At 40.6% G+C, this 13,977-nt stretch overlaps 1 long non-coding RNA gene across 2 annotated transcripts; it reads left to right on the forward strand.

Annotated features, from left to right (window-relative positions):
* The first annotated feature begins 5,768 nt into the window (after positions 1-5,768).
* LOC120499352 lies at positions 5,769-12,293 on the forward strand. Of its 2 annotated transcripts, XR_005626857.1 has the most exons (3): positions 5,771-7,273; positions 9,565-9,776; positions 11,002-12,293. It is a non-coding gene; the product is annotated as an uncharacterized LOC120499352 (long non-coding RNA). The 2 variants fall into 2 exon arrangements; XR_005626856.1 differs by having other exon boundaries at positions 5,769-9,776.
* Positions 12,294-13,977: the final 1,684 nt, after the last annotated feature.

Raw genomic sequence — 13,977 nt, forward strand, 5'->3', positions numbered from 1 at the left:
CTTGTATTTCTGTCATCTTTTAGATACCACTCATGAAGCACTGACCACAGTCTTTGTTTTCTTGTTTCCGTCTGTGGTAGTCATGAATCAGGAGGTACAACCTGTACCTACTTTCTGTGGTCATGCCAGCAGGTCAGGGTCAGGATGAGTGAGATGCATGGCTTGGCACAGCCATGCCCAGAGTGCAGGTTCCCTTGACCAGGGCTTGAGCTTGAAAATGTACTTTAATGTGGCTGCTGAGACAGGGGCAGGAGCTTTCAAGAAGGCTGGAGCCTTTCTCACAGAGCAGGCTCACCCCAGGGGCATGTTAGACCTTGCTCAACACAGGCAGCCAACAAGTGGGAAAGGGCTGCTGCACTCTCAGGGCTCTGAAAGCTGTAAGCAAAGAAATTTCTGTCTATTCCCTATAATACCCAATATCTTCCATCACTTTCTCCAGCCAGAATCAAACTGCAGAAACCCAGAATTGCCTAGCAGTCACCTAACAGCAAGTTAAAACTTGGTTTTAAGGAAGCCCTCCCCTCTGCTCTGTGTTGTACTCTATGGTTTTTCATTGTACAGACAGAACTCCTAACGCAGTTTTTAGAAATGCTAGGGAGAGAAGAGCCTGTGACCATCCTCACAGCTTATTGAGCTGGTGTATGAGCCTAAACAGCTTGCTTGTTGCTGTGTGGGAACATCCACTGATCAGCAAGGTAACCCTAATGTGTGTCTTGCAGACCATATTAAATCATCTCTAAGAAAGAGAAGTTTGAAATAGTTTCCTCCTTGGAGTATTCTGCTCTTCCCACTAGATGGCCTCCAAGAACCAGTATTTTCTGCTATTTTGTAATTGGGTGTGGTTGTGTGTCTCTAAAGTTGAGTAAGATATTTACTGTACTGTGGTATGTAGTGGGGTGTTTGGGATGTGGGGGAAGAAGAAGGGAGGAGACAGTAGGACTGGAATCTTACTATCAGAACTGGGCATATTGGCAGGATTCCATGAGAGAGTCTGAGAGCGTTCAATTAATTCAGCTGGGATTAAATCTTATTTCCAGTGAATATTTAAAGCATTCAGGCATTAGCTGGAGGTGGCTGGAATTACATCTGTCTTTTCAGGTGGTTGTTCCCCGCTTTAGCTATAGAATCTGTCTTGGTTCCATTTTCTATAAATGTGAAACTAGCTCATGCAGAACAGGACAGAAAGCTTATATGGGAAGAAATGGTTCTCAGAAAACCTTTGCCTGGGAGGCAGGAAAAACCAGTTTGAATTCCTTCGGGTAAGGAAGACATTAAATGGAAGAAACATCCTGAGTAAGTACTGTAAGTATGGAGTTAAAGAGTAAGAGGAGGAGCTTGACTCACAAGCTTCATTGTGGGGAAAAACAAATCAGTAAACGCTCGCCAAAACCCCCACCAATTTTGGGCTGACAAGCTATGCAAAATTTCCTAGCAAGAGAGTGAATCCAAAGCAGAGATTGCTTCCAAGCACTTCTATGTTGAATACCATAGTTTTAGGTTAACTTTTAACCTTTTCCCCTTCAATATCAGTGCCACCATATTCACTGCTGTGGATGCTGCTCAGCAAAACAGTTTTGAAAGCTGGACTGTACTGGGGAGATATCTATAGAAATTAATGGCCTCTTAGGAGCATGATGGTTCTTTCCTTGGAACAGTGAGGAAAGTATGGGGACAGCTTGAACAATGAGGAAAAACAGTAAGGAATAATTTCCCATTTATGTGTTAATCCTGCATTTCCCTTATGAGCAAGGAGCCCTGAAAGAGGAATAGCTGTGTGTGTAATCAGGTGGCTGAAGTCTGCATGCCAGGGCTCAACCAAGAATGTTTGGCTTTGAGGTGTGAAGATGTACACAAGGTTTCAGTCACTTTTATTGCAGTAAATAATATTTTATCTGGGGTTGTGTGGGTTCTTTCGTCGTCGTTTTTTTTTTTTTTTTCTACTGTGGAATTTCCATTCATGTATCTGGTGATGGTGTTACCAGAAAAGCTATGGGAATTGGCTAGGGTCCAAGTCCACTAAGGTTTCTAAGTGCCTTTTCAAATTATTATGGTTTGAGTACTTATGTGGAAGACAGATTGACAGATACTGTGAAGTGATTGATTACCTTTCCTTGTTAGCCTTGTGTCTTTCCCCAGGGCAGGCCTCTTCTCTAATCCACTGCTTATTTATAGGGCAAATAGTGAGGTTTATCCTGCCCCGAGCCACCTGTTGATAAGGATACTGTTCCAGCTTTCATCACTTCCTCATTATGTTTATATCTGTTTTCTAAAGTAGGCAGTATGCTTTAAGAGCCAGGTTCCTCTTCCAGTTCTTTTATAACCAAAAAATTTCCAAGACAATTTTATCCAAAAAAAAGCCTAGACCATTTAAAAATAGCTGTCACTATTTGGAGGAGCATTTGAACAAAGCATTCACTCCAGACTTAAGCAAAAACCTTGCCATTGTCTGATTTTCAGAGATGTACTGAACAAACATCCCTTGCAACTAAGCTTTCTGTAAATGAAAAGCGGAAAAGCAGAAAACCCAAAAGGTTAAAAGGGGTAAATTGTAGCAGTTGCTGCTTCTGAGCATTAAAATAACTGGGCTGAATACTGTGGGCTACTTTTTGATGTAGAGTTAATTCTCTTCACATAGTTTGGATGGGACCTTGTTTTGGATTTGTGCTGAACACAGGGTTGATAATTCAGGGATGCTTTACTGTCTTTATCTCAACCTATGAATTTTCTCAGTTTTACTCCTCTGATTCTCCCCCCCACCCCTTTGTGGGAGGATTGAGTGGCTGTGTGGGGCTTTGGGGTTAAATCACAGCAGCTTGTGACTGTGTAGCTCTCAAGCTGCCTTTGAGAGCTCTCTTTCACTGTGTGTATGCAGGTTTAAGAGCTGATGTTATATGTGTGTAGTTTCTTGCAATTTTTCTGAAGAATAGATCAGCAAGATCAGAAAGACTAAAACAGCTATTTTCTAACCAGAAACACGTTACAAAATTAGTTTCTCTGTGTGACTTCTTGAGGCACCAATATAAACTGGTTATAATGACCTTAATTCAACTGCAGAAGGGGAAGTTTGAAATTCATATCACTGTACCTGACCAGGATTTACTCAGCAGGTCTTGTACTAATAACGCTTAAGGACCTCCTTTTTCAAAAGACAATGGAATATACTGGTCTGATTAATGACTCCATTATTATTGTATTAGTTACCAATTTTTAATATAGTATTAGATTTAATTAATAATAATGTTGGTAGCATTAGAGACGCAAAGTGAAGAGGCTACAGACAATTTCTGAGATTTTTCCAAAGGAGCCATGTCAGAATGGAAGTACTCCAAAGCTTTTGGCCAAACCCATTCTCACCCTGGATGAACTTAATTATCTCCATTTTTGTAGATTTCTAAATTCATTGCTGGCATTTAAACTGTTGTACCACTGATGGAGGACATTTGCAGGATTTAATAGCAGATCTAAACATATCTTGGGCTTCCTGAGTAAAAGAGAGAAACCAGAGGGACCTATTATCTGCTTTGTTTTAATTTGAGGTATTTGTACTGATTGTTCCTCATTAATATTTGCAACGAGCATCTCAGTCTACCACTTCAAGAAAAAGTACCAATAATTCTTTTGTTTCTGGACTTAAAACCAAAACAGTTTTCTATGTTCTTTATGCCACTAAGCTGAACACAACAAAATTTTCCTATTTCTAGAAACAGAAGCTAGTTCACTCTTCATCCCTAGGCTCTAAAACTTTACTTGGGTTTCTCATCAAACTCAGGATGAGTTTGTTCCCATCCCTGTAGTTTTCCCACTTAGGTTCTTGCAGACTGTGCTACCTTGTGGCTCCTTAGGGAGTTTAATTACTGTACCAGAATGTTGAGGCAGCAGTTACTACTTCTTCCAGCAGCAGCTACCATAGTCTTCCGAAATTACTGGCTATTCTGCTTCAGATGCCTGCAAATGAGGGAACTGGCTCCAACCACACACTAGATCTCTGAGCAAACCCAGTAGCTCCCTGGCCAATTTGTGTCAGCTGAAGCTGAAGCTCAAGCCATCACAGCCCAAGATAATGCTTCAACATAAATGTCTTTAATTTCCTTTTATTCTTAACTGTCAACACCCTTGCCTTCCCTTAGTTGTGTTTGCAAGGTTTCCCTAAGAAATCTGTTCAGAATCTGTCAGCTGTTTTCTCTTTGTTTTCCACACCCAGGAAGTCAGGCACATGAAATGAATTCCTCTGGATTAATCTCTACATCTTTTAACAAACAGTGAAACTTCAGATGACAATATACTGTAGCTTTTAAGTTGTGCTTAAAAGTGAGTGGGGAAAAGTTATGATAGAGATGAAGCATGTATCTTTATGCATTATTTAAGAGAAGCTGAATTACATAGCATCAGGATGGGGAATACCAGTCCAGACAATTAACATCTGTTTGAACAGCAGGGCTTGCTGGGCATCTTTTGTTTTCCCAACTTTCTCACGTGCACATTTTGACTGCAGGGTCCAGGGTACTGTATAATATACTATCCTTTTGGCAGCCATTCCTGCAAATACTCAGCATGGATAGTGATGGTCACTCTTGGCCTTTGGTGCTGAACTCAGTCTCCCGCTGAGGCTTGGCTGTCTGTGGCAGTCAGGCCACAGAACTGCATGGGACAGGAATACAAGTCACATGCCAGGTGGGGTTTGACAAGTCAGGGTTTCACAAAACACAACATTTCTGTCATGTCTCACTCATGTTTAGACAAATTAGGAGAGTTTCGATTTCCCAAGAGCAGAGCAAGCCTGGGGCTCATATCCTGCACTGCCACAACAGTGAGTGCAGACGTGTGCACAAACTATGTCATGTACCTTTGCTGTTCAAAAGGACTTAAAGTGACATTCAGAAAGGTTATTAGGTGTCAAATAATGCTCTTTTTCAATTCATTCTCCATAAGAGAAAATTAATATCTATGTAACACAATGAAATTACTTCTATGTAGAAATTGTATCGAAGGAGGATGGTGGTGACCATGATAAACCTCCTGGGCACTGTCTGAAACTGAATGCTCATCCATGCAGTGTCATTGATAACAAAGCCTGTGTATATTTTGAATTCCCAACCTATTTGGTTTCTGGATGACATGAAGCAGATGTCTGCTGGGATCAGTTGTCCCCAGGTTGGGGAGTGGGAGCATGTTTATACAGTGCCATTAGGGCGAGGGTTTACTGTGGGAAGAAAAAAAATCCTGTTAAAAAACAAAACAAAACAAAACAAACAAAACCAAACCAAAACAAAACTGTGTTCAGAGCAGAGCTTGATTGTCCTGCTCAGTTTTCAGTTACAAGACAGGTTGACCCCATATGGTAAATCAAAGTCTAGACTGACGCTTTTCTTATGAACTTTGCTGAAGCCCCTAAATCACTACCACACATCATTTTTTATTTCTTTGGCACAGCCTATCTCCTGCTAAGCTTGCCATGACTTCAGTGAATTTTTTTTTTAACTCACGGCCATAATATTGAAGAATATAATGCAGACAGATGGATGATTAATTGTATGAGAAGTAATTAAAATGAAACATGATCTCATACTTTCATGTGTAGCAGAATTTTTGGTATTTATCTTGTTCTCTGTGTCCTGCAGAACTTCCTGATAAATTATCATCTAGATACTAAAACTTCAAACCAGACAAGAAAAATTAAAGAGCTTCATTTGTGCAATTTGAAATTAGACCATGGCTCTAAAAAATAAAGGCAATTAAAAATTGGGATGTCTCAGCTGCTTGATTAAACATCTAACAAGATGCATGACTGACACTCCTCTCCAATCTTTATTTATTTGTTTATTATTAAAAAGCTCCTCAGATGTGTATAAGCCATCTGCTGTTCTCAGATTTTCTGAGCCTTGGTATATTATGCATCTGCAAAGCATTTTCATTTAATGCCATTAACTACAGAAATTTGAGAATGAAAATTTCCGGTAGAAAAAGCTGATGCTTTCTAGACATTTCTGATTATGGCCCTATCTTTCCTCTTTTGTCCCCAACAGCTTTATTCTGATCATTACAGCTAAGCTGCAGGCTGCTTTGGTGTGATGAATGACACTGGCCAAGCGACAGCAGCCAGGCTGGGTCATTCCAACATCTCTGGGCTACTTATCCTGGTTATTTCCTCAGCTCAGTGTGGAATCTTCCACCTGGAGATGGGGCCCTGGCTCAGCCACAGGACTGCAGAGCAGCCTGGGACCTGGATCATGGTGTGTTCAACATCATGGTCTAACAGTGCCAGGATGGGCAGGACAGCATGACAGCCTGTGAGGAGCTTCAGATGAAGGAGGATGCTCTGTCTGCTGGTGTTGGTGTCTGACAACAGCCCAAGGAGGGGTCACTCAGGTGAGCATCCCAGCTGACTCCCAGCTACACACCTCCTATCACAACTACAGTAAACTGAACTGAACCATGCCTTAGCCCTGCCCCTTCCCCTCTTGCAAGGGCAAGGAAAGCCCACAACCCTTCCCTGGGCACAAGCATCCTTGCAGACAGGAATGTGAGGAAGCCCAGCCTGGGTCAGCTTCATCCAGACCTGCCATGCAGCTGGCAGTCAGCTGCCACCCTCCCCTGACTGCGTTTGCCTTCTGCCTGCTGAAAGCTGCTGTACTTTTCTACAATCATGAGCACGCTGAGCTTTGCTGGGACAGCTGCTGTAATACAGCAGACACATGGAAATGAGAAGGAATACATCAGCACCATGAAAGAAACTGGCCCTTAGCTCCTGGATGGAAGCTGAAGCAAGACATGGCAGCTGCAGCTGGTGAACTGTGTGTTACTTCAGGCACTGGACTTTCCAGCTGACCCTTGTTGTTGATTTGGACATGTACCTGTGGCTTTCAGTCATCTGCCTGCCTGTCAGTGTCTGAAAGATGGAAATCCCAGCCTTGTGGATGAGGAGGAGGATGAAATAGTTATTCATCATTTGACCTTCAGTGTTAGGAATCTCCTTCCACCAGTAAAATTCCAGGAGAATTCCTTAACTCTGCAGCAGTGAGCCTGCTGTGTAGCAGCAATGCTGTAGGGCTCTTCAAGCCCCCATGAGGGAAAAGTGGTGGTGAGGAGGCACCACTCTGATGAGTAATTCCACCATACCAGGCCCCATCACATCACAGAAATGTCTTTCTCTGAGGCATTGGCCCTCTACCTGTGCATTGCTCAGCTTCCCCCCTCCATCAGTCAACCCCCTCAGCCCATGGAGGGGAAGTCATTGGTGCCACACAGCAAAGATGTTATTTCACTAAAGAAAAAGGTGAGACTGGAGCATGTAACTTCTCATTTGTGAAGTATGAAATCAATTTTCACATCAAACCCTGTATGACTTGGGCTTGTCTTTACCTACAGCTACACCAGGGCTTCCCACTCACCTTGCAGGAGTAGCCAGGACCTGATGCAGATGTGTGGGGCAGAGTGAGCTAGACTCATCTGAAGAGGCAGATGAGAGTTACAGAAGCTGACAGGTGTAAAGCTGTGGAGATTATCCAAATGTCTTGATGGGTCCAGGTCTTGATTTTTATTACTATTAGGGCTGGTTTCAAAGACAATTTCCTATAGCTGACCAGGGTTGCCCAAATAAGCACATGCATTAATCATGCTGTGTTCAAGGTACAGGTGCATTGTAGCACCAGACTTAATTTTACTGTACCAATAGTCTGTATATTCATACTGGAAAAATCAAGGGTTTTTTTTGCAGCTGGATCAAAGCTAATACTCTAATATTAATAATGAAACCAAGTGGTGCAATTTCTGGGCAGGGGTAAATGACCATGAAGTAACCCTACACAAAGGATCCCCATAATTTAAATTCAGTTTCGCTATATTATACTCTTTACAACACCTTTTATTTGCAGTGTGGTTTTTGCCAAAGTCTTTTTTTCTGCTTCATAAAAACATTTAATAAATTCTTCTGGGTTTTGTTTGATGTTGGAAAAATAACAGCAAACCTACATAGCACAGAGTTTTGGGGAGGGCAATAGGAGGTCATGAGGTGTAACTGCAGCAGGCACACGGAGTACTGGTGGTCACTTTTTGACTAAGCACTGAAGTGAATGCAAAGCTGGGGAGCCTGAGGACTGTGTCAGATTTCCTTATAGTGTTTTCAATCTTCTTTAAGGGTTTGAAAGCACTCTAAACTACAATGAAGACTAGTTTCTACTTGAATCTTTTAACCTATTCCATGGGTGGTTTTGTGGCTTATAGTGGTTTTTGTATGTTTGTTTGTTTGTTTTGGTGGGTTTTATTTTCTTTTTGTTTGGATTTTTTAAACATCTTTTACTTTTCCCCTGAGGGAAAAAGAGACATAGGTAAAACCCAGTCCTATAAATGACAAGTTATTTTTTGTTCCTGAACTCTTCTCTGCTTAATTAGTTTATGCAGCTGAAAATGAAAAAGAAAACTCCATGCCCTACAGCTATATGTGCTCATGTATAGCACCTAATATCTTAAATCCCTTCATGTGTCTCTAAAGGATACCTATTAGAGTTGTGTGTGGAAAAAACAGCACAATCTGCTGCATATAATTCTCACACTTTAAAAAATATTTTTTATATAAGTGGGCAGCTTTACTGTCAGCCTGCACTGGCATATTTTTTCTCAATTGCCTCTTCCCTCTTAATATAGAGTGCCTTTCTTATGCCTTCTTGTCTGATATGTTTTTCAAAATTCTTGTCCCTGGCCTGTGCCAGCCTTGCCAGGACTCAGAGCCAGCCTGACTGAAAACCATTCTGAGGTTTTGTGGCAATGCCACAGCCATGGTGGGTGAGGGCTCGTGCCTGAAGCCCCGTCCTCATTGCTGCTCTGGGTGATGCACAGCCTGAACAGCTGCTGTGCCCTCATCTTTGCCAAGCACAGCTGTGGGCAGACGATGGCCCCCCTCTCCAGACTAGACTTTGGGGAAAAGGCGAAAAATGAAGGAATTTGATGACAGCACAAATTTGCACTTGGATTGAGATACAGCCTTGGTCCTTTGTCTTTGCAGCAACATGAGCATCTGGAGTCAATGGAAATTGAATCCAGAAGGTGGTTGGGAACTACTACTATGGCTTCCATGCTTGGTAGTCAGCAGCACTGCTAAATGCAATAAGCCAAACATTCAGTTTCTGTGAGCAAGTGCAACATAGCTATTATTGTTCTCTTTCCACAATGTGTGATACCAAGAGATTAAATATGACAGTGCAAGTCCCACAGCATCACAGGCACAATACCATGAGGGCCATGAGGCTGAGGTCTCAGCAGCAGCGGCGCTGTTTCAGAGAAGTCCAAGTGTCTGTGTTCCCTTAAAGTGTTTGTGGCAAATCTAGGCTAGCAGAACACCTTGCATTCTCCTAGCATAAAGAGAAAAGTCCTGCATTTTCTTCTTTTCCAGTTAGGCTTGCACTAACTGGTAACACAGAGTAATATCTGTGTTCAAATAAACAGCCACCTCTACAGAGGAAGTTGAATCTTCATTCTTCTCCAGAAGGACAAAGACAGAAGTACATACCATTAATTACTGGTGCAATGGCCCAAGCAAGTTTTCATAATTTGTTTTAAATGTCATTATAGGGGATGTGAGTGCTTTCAGAAGATCGCTTTTGGAGTGTGTGTTCCAGTCATCTCCAGGATGTCATCTGTATGTAATTTGGAAGCAAAAATTGTATTTATTAAGGACTCCCCACTTCCAATATGCTGCCTAATGTTATGCAAAATTATATGTCACTCAGAGCAGATTGAGAGTTGTAATAGCTACACTGGATGAACAGAACAGATCTCAAAAGGTAGGAAGCCAATCCTACAATACATTATTCATGGCTGGCCAAATCAGCTCCAGAAGCTGCAAGTAAGGGAAGAAGGGATTTTTAGCTTTTTTTTTTTTTGCTTATACTATATATATAATATTTATAGCTTTCTTTTTATTTATTTATCTATTTATTTATTATAACTTTTAAAATTTATATTATATATATTATATTTATAGCATTCTTTACTCTCTAAAAATTCTGACTCCAGTGTTGCATTTGCTTCATGCATAATCTCCTTGCTTATTTTTTTTTTTTTGCTTATACTATATATATAATATTTATAGCTTTCTTTTTATTTATTTATTTATTATAGCTTTTAAAATTTATATTATATATATTATATTTATAGCATTCTTTACTCTCTAAAAATTCTGACTCCAGTGTTGCATTTGCTTCATGCATAATCTCCTTGCTTAAGCAACCTCTGGAAAGAAGTTTCAGGGTGATTAGATACTTCTGAATTGTGAGTTTAAAAGCTTACAACATTTTTGAATAAAAACATTTCTATTACTACAAAAACTTTATTAAATGAAAGTATTTTGTTTTGCTGTAGCTATCAATTGCTTGTGAGCAGAAAAAAAAATAGTATTTTTTCTGATGAGGCTGGCATTTTAATTTATTTGCACAGTAAGTCATCCTTTAAGAATACAGACTTTCTGACAAGACAGAGTAATGAGGACAATCCCAAAATGTATCAGTAATTTTGTGCTGCAGAATACTGCTCCAAGAAGTATTCTTGTATCTATCCCTGGACAAGAGGGATAGAATCCATCCATAGTCTTTCTAGACATATAAATCAAAAGTATTTTATTATCTCTGGGTGTGCATCAAAAAACAGGGCACAGTTACACTAATAAGAGAATCTGAATATTACAAATGCAAACAGTGCTAGACTTTCACATTAACTTTTACAAAAAAGTTATCCTATAAATCTCTTGCTGACAGATAATCCAGGTAAGGTTTCTCTATCACCTGTCACGGTGAAAGACTGTGGTTCTCTCTTGAAGAGGAGTTTTAAGCTATGCAGTCATTTCTCATGGGTCCTGGATAGGTCATCTTGTTTGTGAGTTAACCAAGTCATAGAAAAAACTCTGAAGACCTAACCTTTTCATGCCTCATTTCCACTTCTCATAATGCCATGTGTATGTGCCTAATCAATATTTTTTTTAAATATGTTTTTACTTTATCTCCATTTCCTCAGATGCTCAGAAGATGACCATGCTCTGAATTTTCTGCAGCCAAGTATGCTTTATTGAAAGATCAGGGAAGTAAAATCAGAGTATTGGGAAGTACATTTGTTCCTCATTCCTCTGACTTTGGGGTGGACTGAGATGCCCAAATTAACAGCTTGATTATCACAAACCTCATACAAAAGCAAGAGAGACACAGCTCCTTTCCTCCTGCTCCTTTGCTAATGTTAGGCCTCTGGACTGCTAAACTTCAATATTTTGTATAAAGAAATGCCCAAGCTTATTTCTGTTCATGCACGAGCTATCTGAGTCTAACCCATTCATTTTAACAAACATTTTCTCCAAAGTAACTTTAGTGTAGCTAAGAGTCTGGCCATCACCTAGCTGACTGTGCACTCCAGGTCACATCAATTCAGCTTCCCCTTCTACTTTGTATAATTTATTCTAATGGAAAAATGTAACCTGGTCTTTGTATGTGAACTCTTGACTCAAATGAAAATCATATTCTACTGAGGTTCTGGGTGTTTTTTATCTTCTCACTTTAAGGTCATGGTAAAATCCAAATTCAGTAATTAAATGTATGCTATATACATCCAAGACTGTAATTTCATGTTAGTTATCCAGTTGTAACTAAACATTATGTCTTCTTGTTAAAGAGGCAAAGAGATACTTCCTGGAGGGGATAACAGCATGTTCTTCCAGATAATGGCAACCTTCTGAAACAAGCTAAACACAGAAACTCCACAGGAGGTGGCATTTATGGGCTAGTACCAGGTCAATATTGAATTATATGTTATGTTAGCAATATATTTGCAGTAAAGGTGCAAATTCAACTGTTAAAAGGAGATGTGTTTTACAGCACTTTGTCTTTATATATAATTCAAAGATTGATTTGCCACTCTGCAATGATTGATCCCAGTGGGAATTCTGACATTTCAGCAATGTATACCAATAACTCAGATGTGCTACTTTTTTCCTCTGCTGTATTTCTGACACAGCACTGAGTGTGGTGGTGTTTCCGTCAGTAACCATGAGGTGGCACAACGTGCTCAGCAGAACAGCAGCCAAAACTTCCTTTTAGTATTCCTTTGTACATCATATTTCTTGGCATATTAGGTTTTAATGGGGAAAGGCAGGCTGTAAAATTAGTTGAGCTTTCATAAACCATACTCTATTAGAAAAGCAATGACAGAGATATGTATTTGTGTGCTTGTATTTTGTGATGCTTTTCATTCTAATAAATAATAATTTTGAACATTCTGCTACAGGGTGATGTTAAAAATAAAGATCACTGTTCTTTTCCCTTTTTGGTTATTTTTGTTTTGTTTTGTTTGCTTTCAACTACAGAATTCTGTTTTTAGTGTGCTGTCTTTTCTGTTTTCTTTCTTTTCCCAAATCTCTTTTTCAGTGCTTGCCTGTCCAGGCTTGATTTTTGATGTGAAATAGGTTTGATGAGATTAAACTACTCAGTGCTTGCCTGTCCAGGCTTGATTTTTCTTTTAAGATTATTGTGATGTGAAATAGGTTTGATGAGATTCAACTAGCCACTAGACTAATTTCTTACTAGCTAGGCAGATTAATAGAAGTGCCTTTTGAATCAGACACACATTATACATCTGTTAGATATATACCTGAGTTTAGTGTTTCCCCAAGCACACAGATTACCTTAAATGAAGTCCTAATTTAGATAAAAGATCTTTATCAGAGTGCATGAATTTAATGTTTCATCATCAAAAGCACATCGGGACTCATTTCTTGAGATTAGCTTTTTGTATTTTGCTGGGGTCAGTGGGGACGCTGGCCAGGCACAGACACAACCACAGCACAGCATCGGTGAGCACCACAGCCCAGGACCAAGGCTTAAAGGCAGGTAAATGCAGCCCCACAGCACAGCAGGAGAAGTGTCCCATGAGGTTTCCCAGGGCTATTTCTCAGGAGGCTGCTGCAGAGTGTAGAGACCTGCTGTGACAGTCACAGCTTGGGTGTCCTCCAGAGATGCCAGCCAGTGGCACCAGGATTGGTCCTGGGGGTGCTTCCATGGGTGGGCAATGATCTCCACTGGTGTTATTCTCCAAACCTCCAGATGCTTGGAGGAAAACTTCCTGCAGCAGCCCAGACATATCCTTCTCTAAACTTCAGGAAAAAAAGATTTATTGGAATCATAAAGTCTTTAGAAACCAAACCATGACTATTAAAATGTGTGTGTGTGTGTGTGTGTGTGTGTGTGTGTGTGTGTGTGTGTGTATAAGAGTGGCATAGAAGGTTACTCATGATCACACACCTCAAGGTCTGGCTACAGTTTACAAGCCAGGCAGCTTTACTTGCCAAGAGAAAACCAAGAAATTGCAGTGTGGATTATAAATATGAGAAGAAGGTTGTTTAAACAGGCTGTTGGCTTGCATTTGCCCCAGCACTTGGGACTCAGCCTGCTTGTCACCCTGGTTCTGGCTATGCAGATAAAGCAGTATAAGAACATACCAGTGACATTTTATGAATAGCATGGGCCAACACTGGAAGCTGATTTCTTTGCTCATGTGTAGCACAGTTCTCATTCCAAACACATCACGTGCTAGGAGATGCCGTAACCCCTCCTTGTGTATGATGCTCTACTAATTGGGCAGGTACGCAATGTTGTGGAAAATGAGAAATTAGATTACTCATGACTCACAGGCAGCCAACTTAAAATTCAAGCTTCAGCAAGTCTGCCTGGCACTGACTTACAGCAGTGTTTTGAAAACATGGTTGAATTTGGGTGGTGTGAAATAAATAGGAAACTGGGACAGAAAGCTTGAAGAAGTGATATTGGGTCCTAGGGGAACAAGCAAAACAAGGAGAATGTTCCTTGCATTCCTGGGATTATTTATGCATGGCTGCTGCTTAGTGAGACTATCTTCAGAGTCTGTTGCTGGTTCTGAGAGGCAACGGACCATGCAAGGGCAGCTATTCCACAAAGCTGTCACATCCAGGACTGTGCTGTGTGATGGATG

This window comes from Passer montanus, unplaced genomic scaffold (assembly GCF_014805655.1).
Source record: "Passer montanus isolate IOZ18808 unplaced genomic scaffold, ASM1480565v1 scaffold16, whole genome shotgun sequence".
In the NCBI taxonomy this organism is placed as follows: domain Eukaryota; kingdom Metazoa; phylum Chordata; class Aves; order Passeriformes; family Passeridae; genus Passer; species Passer montanus.